Below are 10,912 nucleotides of genomic sequence, written 5' to 3'. Positions count from 1 at the left end.
TGGGGAGGGTCTTAAATAGTCAGAAAAGGCTGGCAAAAGAGATCTTTAATCCACACATGTGAAGCTCATTATTCTTGGTGCCTGAACTACTTCTTAATACTTTAGGGGGACCAAACAGAATTCTTGTGGTTTGAGGGGTTGAATAATAAATGACACTCTGAATTAACTTTTTACGTTTTAAAAAAAAAAAAAAAAAAAAAAAAAAATTTTTGCTGCAGTGCATTTCCCACTTCCAGGCTGATCTACAGTACAAATGTCATAATGCCAAGTTAATTCCGCATGTGTCAACCAGCTAAATCTGCAGGGGGTTGAATACTACTTGTAGGCACTGTATATGTATCTGACCAAGACAAGAAAAGCCCAAAACAGACATCACAGGTGGACGCCTCATTTTAGTATTTCTCTTCGTTTGCGGTTGAAGAGCGCTGTGGAGTATTTGACCGTAAATGATGGATTCAGCATATGATATAACAGAGGCTTTAGGTGCACGGCGGCGGAGAAATACATTAGCGATAAGCATCTGTGAGGTCATCTAGTAAAAAATGATGTTGGTCGGGTTCATTAACCCCCATAAGATGGACTCCATACCTATCAGAGATAATATGAAGCTATCAAACCCCATTATTCCAGACAGGTAAGGTTATTTATTATGACAGGCAATGAGTGCAGGGTATTTTATATTAATTCCAAGAACAGATACTGTATATCGAAATGCAGGTTTACATTCACAGCTCCTGTATTTTTTAATTAATAACTTTTTTTTTTATTCTTAATGATTTTTGTGGGGTTTTTTTTAGAATTTTTTTGCAAACTTTTAGTGATTTTTAACATCTTTTAGTTCATTAAATTAGCATTTTTATATTATTTTTTCATTGACTTTTTAATGAGATGGTTGATGTTTATAGATTTAAAGGCAATTTGATCAGACATTGACAATGTATTTGACTATTACCATTTATTATTATTATTATTATTATTTACTTATTATTATTGTTTATTATCATCATCTACTTATTTATTAGTATTATTATTACCTACTTATGTATTATTGTTTATTATTATATACTAATTATTGTTTTATTATTGTAATATATTATTATTATTATCTACTTGTTATTGTGGTTTATTATTATTATTTCATTACTAATTATTAGAATTATCATCTACTTATTGTTTATTATTATTTATGTATTATTGTTTATTATTATTCTTACTATTATTATTTATTATTATTATTGTGGATATTACTGTTACTATTATTATTTATTATTGTGGATTATTATTATTATTGTTATTATTATTAATATCAACTTTATATTGTGGATTATTATTAATATTCGCTTATTATTGTGATTTATTATTTTTATTACTAATAATTATTATCTAAGTATTATTATGCATTATTATGTATTATTATTTATATTGTTTTTGTTATTTTTATTATTATCTATTTTTAATTGTTGTTTAGTATTTTTATTATTTCATTACTACTTATTATAATTATTACCTTATTTTTATTTTTTTGTCATGTTATTTTTTTCCCTTTTCTAACTTTTGTGCAAAAATGAATGTTCCGAGAATTATTTGAATCGTCTACATAAATATTTTTTTTCTGATTCTCTGTAATTATAGAAATAATAATTACAAATTAAAAATTATCGCTATTAATAAAATATAATGCTAAATATTATTAGCATGATGACTACATTTGGCCACTAGGTGACACTCTTTTATTGATTTACATTGCAGTTTGTTTGTTTTTTTTTAACTCTGACAGGACGAGTAGATTTTAGATTTGTTAGATTTGCAGATATACAAAGGAATCAGATTGTTCATTGAGAATAAACTATTCCTGTGCCGGGCTGTCCATTCAAATACACAGAATATGGAAAATATGCACGCTGTGTGTTTCCTATTGGTCCTGCCGGCGACTATGACCAGTGGAAACTGACATTGAAGGTAAAAAAAAAAAGCATAAAAATGCTGAATTAAAGTAAAGTCCATATAGAAAATGTTCAGCCTTAATATAATTCATATTTATTTGGTTCTAGAGCTGTGGCAGTCTGTGTGCCGCCATAAGGTGCTCTGGACTGTACTGTATTGCAATCCTCATAAGGGAAAAGACTACTTCAAAAGACAACAAGAAGGTCCTCATATAAGACAGGTGGATTCGCCAGCGGATTTGTCAGGGGCATGAAATTACCAAGCACATCCTGGTCAGCAATAAGGCTGTGTTCACATGTTTTTTTTTGTTTACTTTCACACTTTGTTTGGCCCTTGAGTTGATCAGGTATTGTTCAATTTCACACCTTGGTTGGCCAATGTTTACTTTGCACATATCATTAATTTAATTAAACTGTACTAACCACAACATGTGAACACAGCCTAAATGTACTGAGTAGAGATGAGCGAACGCGAACTGTAAAGTTGGGGGTTTGTACTGTCCGATGCTGAACTCCAAACACCAACTTCTCCTGGAAGAGAGAAAGAGAGAGATTAATTGATTTTCCAGCTCCAAAGTTCAAATCCCCATTGATTTCAATGGGGTTTGCGTTCAGGTTCAAGTTCAGGCACAGTTCTGGTTCGGTCGGGTAGCAGAATCCGAACTTCCACAGGTTTGCTCATCCCTAGTACTGTGTTATGTTTTGGAAATGTTTGCGACTATGCAAGTAAATCTACTCTAAATTAAAAGGAGTCTGTCAGCAGAAAATGACTGTTCAAAACAAGCACCGGCGCTGGGTGCACCCTTGACGTGGCCGAGCAGTTCAATGCACCTTCCCATCTACAAGTTTTCCATTTATCTTCTCACTTAACTGCATTGATTGACATCTTTGACTTTATAGAAGCCAGAGCGAAGCGGAGATAAAATGAAGTAGTGGGAGGTACACTGCATGGCTCAGGCTGTGCTTGGTTTGAACAGTGATTTTCTGCTGATAGACTTCTTTTAATGAGTTATCCCCATCTACATAGTTGGAAATTGCCACATAGTGCTGGTAAAAACAAGCACTTTTGCAATTTACTTATTTTTAAAACTTTCAGCCGTTCTTGAGATATTAATACTTTTTTTCTTGTTTACAGCCCGTTGTCTAGGAGACCGACCGCCGCTGCTGTCTAACTTGAAAAGAACTGTGCAGACAGCTGGCTGGAAATTAGAAAAGAAACAAGTGCGCTCCAGTGATCCTGGCCAGCTTCAAAACAGTGCAATAGAAAAGAGCTTGTAAGCACTGTGTGTGTTTTGTTGTCTAGCAGCGGTGGTCGGTCTCCAAGGCACCAAGCTGTAAAGAAAAGTGGTAATACAGGTGCATCTCACTAAGTTAGAATATCATCAAAAAGTTAATTTATTTCAGTTCTTCAATACAAAAAGTGAAACTCCTAAGCCATAATCATCAACATTAACAGAAATAAACACTAGAAATAGATCCCTCTGAGTGTAATGACTCTATATTATATAGGAGTTTCACTTTTTGTATTGAAGAAGTGAAATAAATTAACTTTTTGATGATATTCTAATTTAGTGAGATGCACCTGTATCTCAAAAACGGCTGAAAGTTTTAATAAGCAGTAAATTAGAAAATTGCTTTTTTTTACAAGCTCTATCTTACAATACCCATTTATGAAGATGGAATAACCCTTTAATTGACAGAAAGTATGACACTGAGGCATATGGAGGTACAGTAAAGCCCTACAGAAGTTTGGGGATAATATATTAGGACGCTGCACAAGTCAGAGGTTGTACATGAGGTCTAAGTTAAGCTGCGTGCCTGCTGGGGGGCTTCTACCTAAAGCAATGGGGGCTTGGCCTTGCAGCATAAGTTCTGTTGGGCACCGGGATGCTTCCCCTGCTGGTGTGCTGTCACTTTGGTAGTGGTTGGCGCGTTGTGCCGCACCTTTTAGGTTCAGGACCCACTGAGAGGTGACGTGGCCGTGGGCTTCATTCAGTCAGATCAGAATGTTAAACTAATAACCTTCATTTTTGTAAATTTTTGCCTATTTTTTATTTATTTCTCAGATTTTTTATATTTTCTTTTTACACTTTGTCCTCTACTATAAAAGTTCCAAAGAAAGAAAACAAAACAATTTTTTTTCCTCCTGCACGGAGTTTTTCTGTACTGCCCTCCCCCCCCCATGACGGCCACAGATCTAATTCCACAGCCCCAGTCAGATTGCTCCTATGAAGTAGAGCCCAACGGGTGTCTGCTCGTGTTCCAGAGACGAGGTGCATTAACATTGAAAATTGTCCTTTTAATCCTTAAATTAGGATGGAAGCTTTGAAGGATAATTATGTTCTATATGTAACAATGGTGTAATCTGTAAACAGTTTGACTGTATGCGGGGGGCGCCCAGGAATGTATTCTGCATAATTGTTTTCAAGATGCACTTTGTTATTTGGACTTAAATGGAAAAAAAAATAAAAAATTGGGGTAACATCTCCTAGTGATATCCAGGCCAATAATCCGCCAAGAGCCGCCAATTATATTCAATAGAATTATGCTATGGAATAGGAAAAAAAATGCATAGAATAACCCTTTAAGAGCTTGCTAGAATCATGTTCATTTTTTTAAGGTGTTTTTTTTATGTCAAATACTTTTCCCACATACTATATTGCCAAAAAATTCTTTTTTTTACCCTCATTAAAATAATTTTTAAAGGGTACCTTTCAGCAGGTTTTTACATATACAAGCGACATTATGGTCTTGTCTCTCGCTAAAAATTAAACATTTTTATTTTTTTTAGAGATTCGATGTGGATGAGAAATCTAATGTAAGAGTTCTATGAAAATCAGGTTAGAAGTGCATTGGGGGCGTGTCAGTGCACTTGAAAAGCTTCCCTGCCACGCCCCCATTTCACTTACAGCGTGATTTACATGTGACTTCTACTCTAGAATTCTCATTACTGTTACATCAGATCTTTACCAAAAAGATGTAATTTTTTCAGGGGAATAAATGACTATAAAAGCATACCACTAATTATATATATATATATATATATATATATATAAAAAATTAGATTCTTCTTCAGATAGGTGCCCTTTAATAATTCCTTTAATCAGAAAAAAAATAAAATTATTCTTAAAATTATTATTTATATAGAAAAATACATTACAAGAATATTTTATCTTTTTTTATATCTTATTTTTGGTTTTTAAAGTCTGTGAAAAATACCATAAAAAGGTAGTAGCTCATACCAAATTCACTTTCTGTCTGAAAATATTAAAATGTGTATTTAACCCCCACCCCCCCAAAAAAAAATTGCCCCAAAATTGGTAACAAATTGGTTAGACTTTTTTTTTATAATTTTTACATTAACGGGGTTGTCCACTGCTCATGTTTCCATCTTGTATAATAGTAGCACTTAGGCCACATTCACATGTTCAGTATTTGGTCAGTGTTTTACATCAGTATTTGTAAGCCAAAGCCAAGAGTGGGTGACGAATGCAGAAGTGGTGATGTGTTTCTATTATACTTTTCCTCTGATTGTTCCACTCCTGATTTTGGCTTACAAATACTGGTCAAATGCTGACCAAATACTGAACATGTGAATGTGGCCTAATACTCACCTCCGGTGCGGGCGCCAATCCAGCTGTGTCGGCACTGTCTCTCCCGGAGATTGCATAACATTATGTCAGGCGATCACTGCTGCATATCAGAGCTGGCTTCACTCTCCCCTCCTTCGGACAAATCACATATATCCGGAGGAAGTCAAAGATGCTGCAGCTCTCATTTCCTCTGGATTTATGTGATGCGTCTGAAGGGGGGGAGAGTGAAGCAGGCGCAGATTGACTGCAGGGATTGCGTGACATAACAAAGTTACACAAGCCCTGGGAGAGCCAGTGCCAACACCGCTGAAACGGCGCCTGTACCGGAGGTGAGTATAAGTGTTATTATATTACAAGGGGAAAACATAAAAAAGAGTAGTGGACAACCCCTTTAATATTGTTCGCTATTTATAGGGCCCCTGCAAAACCCACTGAGGTTACAAACGGGCTAAGCTGGCCATTGTACCCATGTGCAAAAACAGTTTTTTTTCCATTAATTTTTTTTCTGCAGGTGTCTAGACCAAAATATTCAATAGCAATCTGCTCATAATTGTATTTTTTGTTGCATTTTTCCCTTTTTTTGGTGCAAATTTTTATGCTGCGTCTTTTATGCATTTTTTTAATTGCAGAAACACTGGAATTTTGCACTTAGAAATGCAAATGCAGTTTTTTACATGAATCTTTGCCGACATGCATATTCTATATATGATACCAAATCATTTACAGCGCCCTCTAGACAGATATTGCAAAATGCATTTCGGGTTTTTTTTTAAAAATTTTTTATTTAAAAATTTATTTTTTCTCTTTCAGGTATTTGCATGAATTATGTCCATTTTAATCTTTTTCTCCTTTTACTTTCCAGCACTACCTAGCATTTTCCACCTCACATATATCTGTACATCTCTGAAAAGTTTTTTTTTTAAATTAAAATCAACAAAATTTATTATTTTACCGAATGTTCACAGGGCCAAGAGGCTGTAAATGATCCCTGTGGAAAATCATCGAAATCATCCAACTTTATGGGGGGGCAGAAGTCGCATACAATTCTGATGGGGGCCGAAAAGGTCTTTCTTTCCTATATTAAAAATGCTTTTCCAAATTTAGAAATATTTTTGTAATTTATAACATTTTTTAAACTTTTTTTTATTTAAAAAAAAAAAAAATTAACTTTCCGAATTTAAAATTTTAAGTAAAACAAAAATTAAAAACTATTTAGCAAACTATATTCTATATATCCAAAGTGATTGCCTTCCGTTAATGTAATATATTCTTTACCTCCACGGTGATCAATGGCAGATCGAAATGTGGTTGTCTAATCTCGCTGAGGGCCGTAGTTTGTGGTTGAATACTGCTCCTCTCAGACCTGGCGGGATGTTTATTGAGCCCCTGTTGGAGAAATCTTTTTTTTCCTGTGGGCCGGCATGATTGGCTGTATGTAGGGTCTATGGTGAGAAAGTCTCGGACCCCCCTGGGCCCAGCTGTAGACAATGGGCTGTGAGGCCAGAGGCACAGGTCAAGGTTGTTAGGAAACTGCTATTGATCTGCCTTTGAACGTGAGACAGAGATAGCGAACAGACTAAAGGGGGAGCTGTGAGACAAGGCATTAGAGCTAATGATCACCAGCGACAGACAACTGAAAGCAAAGGAGGAGACAAGGGAGAAAAAAAACAGAAAAAAATGCAACATTTTCTGTTTTTTTTTTCTTTCCCCAAAACAGTTAATAAAATAAAAAATATTGGCTTCTCCATAAATCCCTCCACTCATAATATAGAGAGTTTCCACCAGAGTTATTCTCTCAGCTGGAAAAGAGAAAATAGTGAAAAAGAGTGCAAAAATATAGCAGGGCCGAGGATGTAATCAGATGCAGTTCAGCGACGTGATATCTTTGATTTGACATGATCTTAGAGTTTGATTATGATGCATGCAAGGATTGGTAAGTAATATATATAGGTAGGTACAGTCAGAGTAGTTTGCACCTGTTCACACTTGCTTCTTTCTTGTCACTTTTCTTTCTTTGCAGCATACATTTGGAGGTGGTGACCGTCTCCTCGGTTGGCTATTCTCCTCCTATCAGCCTGAGGCTTCATTTAGACATCTGTGTTTTTTCACGTACGCAAAAAAAATAAATGGTAAGAGTGTCATCAGTGTTTTGGATCCGAGTTTCATCAGTGTTTGGTCCGTGGGTCAGTTTTTACCATCAGTAAATAAATGACAAAGCTTCTTCTATACATGACATTGTTAGTCACAGACCGCACACGGGCGGTATACTGATAGCATGCGATACAGACATCTGACTCAGGCTTAATTAGTATTGGATTGTACCTGCCCTTTACATTTCTAGTCTTTTCACCCTAGTGAGGTATGTCTGATAGAAATGGTTTGGGTCCTACCAGAGAAAGGTCGCCTTGTTGTGGCCGGTGGGCTCTCACGAATTGGCCAACTTGTGTGCTAAGTACTTCAAAATGTCGCAAATACATGAGTGAATAAAGACCACAGTGTTTTCAGTATAGATGGATAGATGCATAGATAGATATTAGATAGATAGATATTAGATAGATAGATGATAGATAGATAGATAGATAATAGATAGATAGAAAATGGATAGATGATAGATAATAGATAGATAGATGATAGATAGATAATAGATATAATAAATGATAGATAGATAATAGATAGATAATGGATAGATAATAGATAATAGATAGATGATAGATAGATGATAGATAGATAATAGATGATAGATAGATAATAGATATATATATAATAAATGATAGATAGATAATAGATAGATAATGGATAGATGATAGATAGATAATAGATAGATAGATGATAGATAGATAATAGATAGATGATAGATAGATAGATAATAGATAGATAATAGATAGATAATAGATAGATAGATAATAGATAGATGATAGATAGATAGATAGATGATAGATAATAGATAGATAGAAAGATAGATAGATAGATAATAGATAGATAGATAATAGATAGATAATGGATAGATGATAGATAGATAATAGATAGATAGATAATAGATAGATAGATAATAGATAGATAATAGATAGATAGATAATAGATAGATGATAGATAGATAATAGATAGATAATAGATAGATAGATAATAGATAGATAATAGATAGATAATAGATAGATGATAGATAGATAATAGATAGATAATAGATAGATGATAGATAATAGATAGATGATAGATAGATAGATAGACAATAGATAGATTATAGATAGATAGATAATAGATAGATAATAGATAGATAATAGATAGATAATAGATAGATAGATAGATAATAGATAGATGATAGATAATATATCATAGATAGATGATAGATAATAGATAGATAGATAGATAGATAATAGATAGATGATAGATAATAGATAGATGATGGATGTGCAGTTTGTAGTGATGTCACACTGTTGTTCTTACAGACATGATTGACCCTACAGGATTATAATCACAATGTACAGGTTGTAGTAGATTCTGTAGAATAATGTATCTCTTCCACGTGTCAACAGCCGACAACAATTGCAACAATTTTTTTCCCATTCCACTTGCAGCCGATTTTTCTCATCCATATTTGTTCCTCACTGGAGCAGATATAAACTGTCTGATCTTTGTTTTACCATCCATTGACTCTTAGCGATGGATCAGTTAAAAGACGGATATAACTCGGCTGGTAAACTGAAGTACACGTTCTGTCTTCAGCGTTTCTTCCGTTTTATATGGTTCCCCATAGACTTTAATAGTCTTATCCGTAAAACGGATGAAAATAGGCCGTTCTCTGGGAGCGGAGACACGGATCTGTTTTTATAACTGATGTGTATGGATCGATCAAAGTCTCTGGGGTCAGTGCCCTGCTGGAGAAAAAAACGGACGGCACTAGGATGTGCCACACAGATGTGTGAATGCAGACTAACTCAGCTCTGCTACACACACATTTATATATAAAGCAGAACTGAAGTTGTTGCTTCGTGTATATGTTTGTGAATATATAAACGTGGCTCAGTGGTTAGCACTGTTGCTTTGTAGTGTTGGGTCCTGGGTTCAAATCCCACCAAGGACAACACCTGTAAGGAGTTTGTATGTTCTCCCTGTGCTTGTGTGGGTTTCCTCCCACACTCCACAGACATACTGACAGGGAATATAGATTGTGAGCCCCAATGGGGACAGTGACGATAATGTCTGTAAAGCGCTGCAGAATATGTAAGTGCTATATAAGTGAGTAAAATAAATAAATATATATCTAGAGTGTATATAGATAGATCAATAGAGAGGAAGCTAGATATACATGTGGTCAAAATTGTTGGTACCCCTCGTTTAGTGAAAGAAAAACCCACAATGGTCACAGAAATAACTTGAATCTGACAAAAGTAATAATAAATTAAAAATCTATGAAAGTCAGACATTGCTTTTCTGCTTCCACAGAATTATTTAAAAAATGAACCTCATGAAATCGGCCTGGACAGAAATGATGGTTCTTCTTAACTTAATATTTTGTTGAAGAACCTTTTGAGGCAATCAAACGATTCATGTAACGGTCAATGAGACTTCTGCGCCTCTCGACAGGTATTTTGGCGACTCCTCATGAGCAAACTGCTCCAGATGTCTCGTGTGTGAAGGTTGCCTTTTCCAGACGCCATGTTTCAGCTCTTTCCAAAGATGCTCAATAGGATTTAGGTCAGGGCTCATAGAAGCCACTTCAGAATAGTCCAATGTTTTCCTCTTAGCCATTCTTGGGTGTTTTTAGCTGTGTTTTGGGTCATTATCCTGTTGCAAGACCCATGACCTGCGACTGAGACCAAGCTTTCTGACACTGGGCAGCACATTTCTCTCTAGAATCCCTTTATAGTCTTGAGATTTCATTGTACCCTGCACAGATTCAAGACACCCTGTGCCAGATGCAGCAAAGCAGCCCCAGAACATAACAGAGCCTCCACCATGTTTCACAGTAGGGACAGTGTTCTTTTCTTGATATGCTTCATTTTTCCATCTGTGAACATAGAGCTGATGTGCCTTGCCAAAAACTTCCATTTTTGTCTCATCTGTCCATAGGACATTCTCCCAGAAGCTTTGTGGCTTATCAACATGTAGTTTGGCAAATTCCAGTCTGGCTTTTTCATGATTTTTTTTCAACAATGGTGTTCTCCTTGGCCGTCACCCATGAAGTCCACTTTGGATCAAACAACGACAGATGGTACGATCTGACACTGATGTTCCTTGAGCTTGAAGTTCACCTTTAATCTCTTTAGAAGTTTTCCTGGGCTCTTTTGTTATCATTCGTATTATCCGTCTCTTTGATTTGTCACCAATTTTTCTCCTGTGGCCACGTCCAGGGAGGTTGGCTACAGTCCCATGGATCTT

This window comes from Phyllobates terribilis, unplaced genomic scaffold (assembly GCF_046119375.1).
Source record: "Phyllobates terribilis strain yellow unplaced genomic scaffold, ASM4611937v1 Scaffold_7__3_contigs__length_470593459, whole genome shotgun sequence".
NCBI lineage: Eukaryota > Metazoa > Chordata > Amphibia > Anura > Dendrobatidae > Phyllobates > Phyllobates terribilis.
This window is presented reverse-complemented; position numbering follows the sequence as displayed.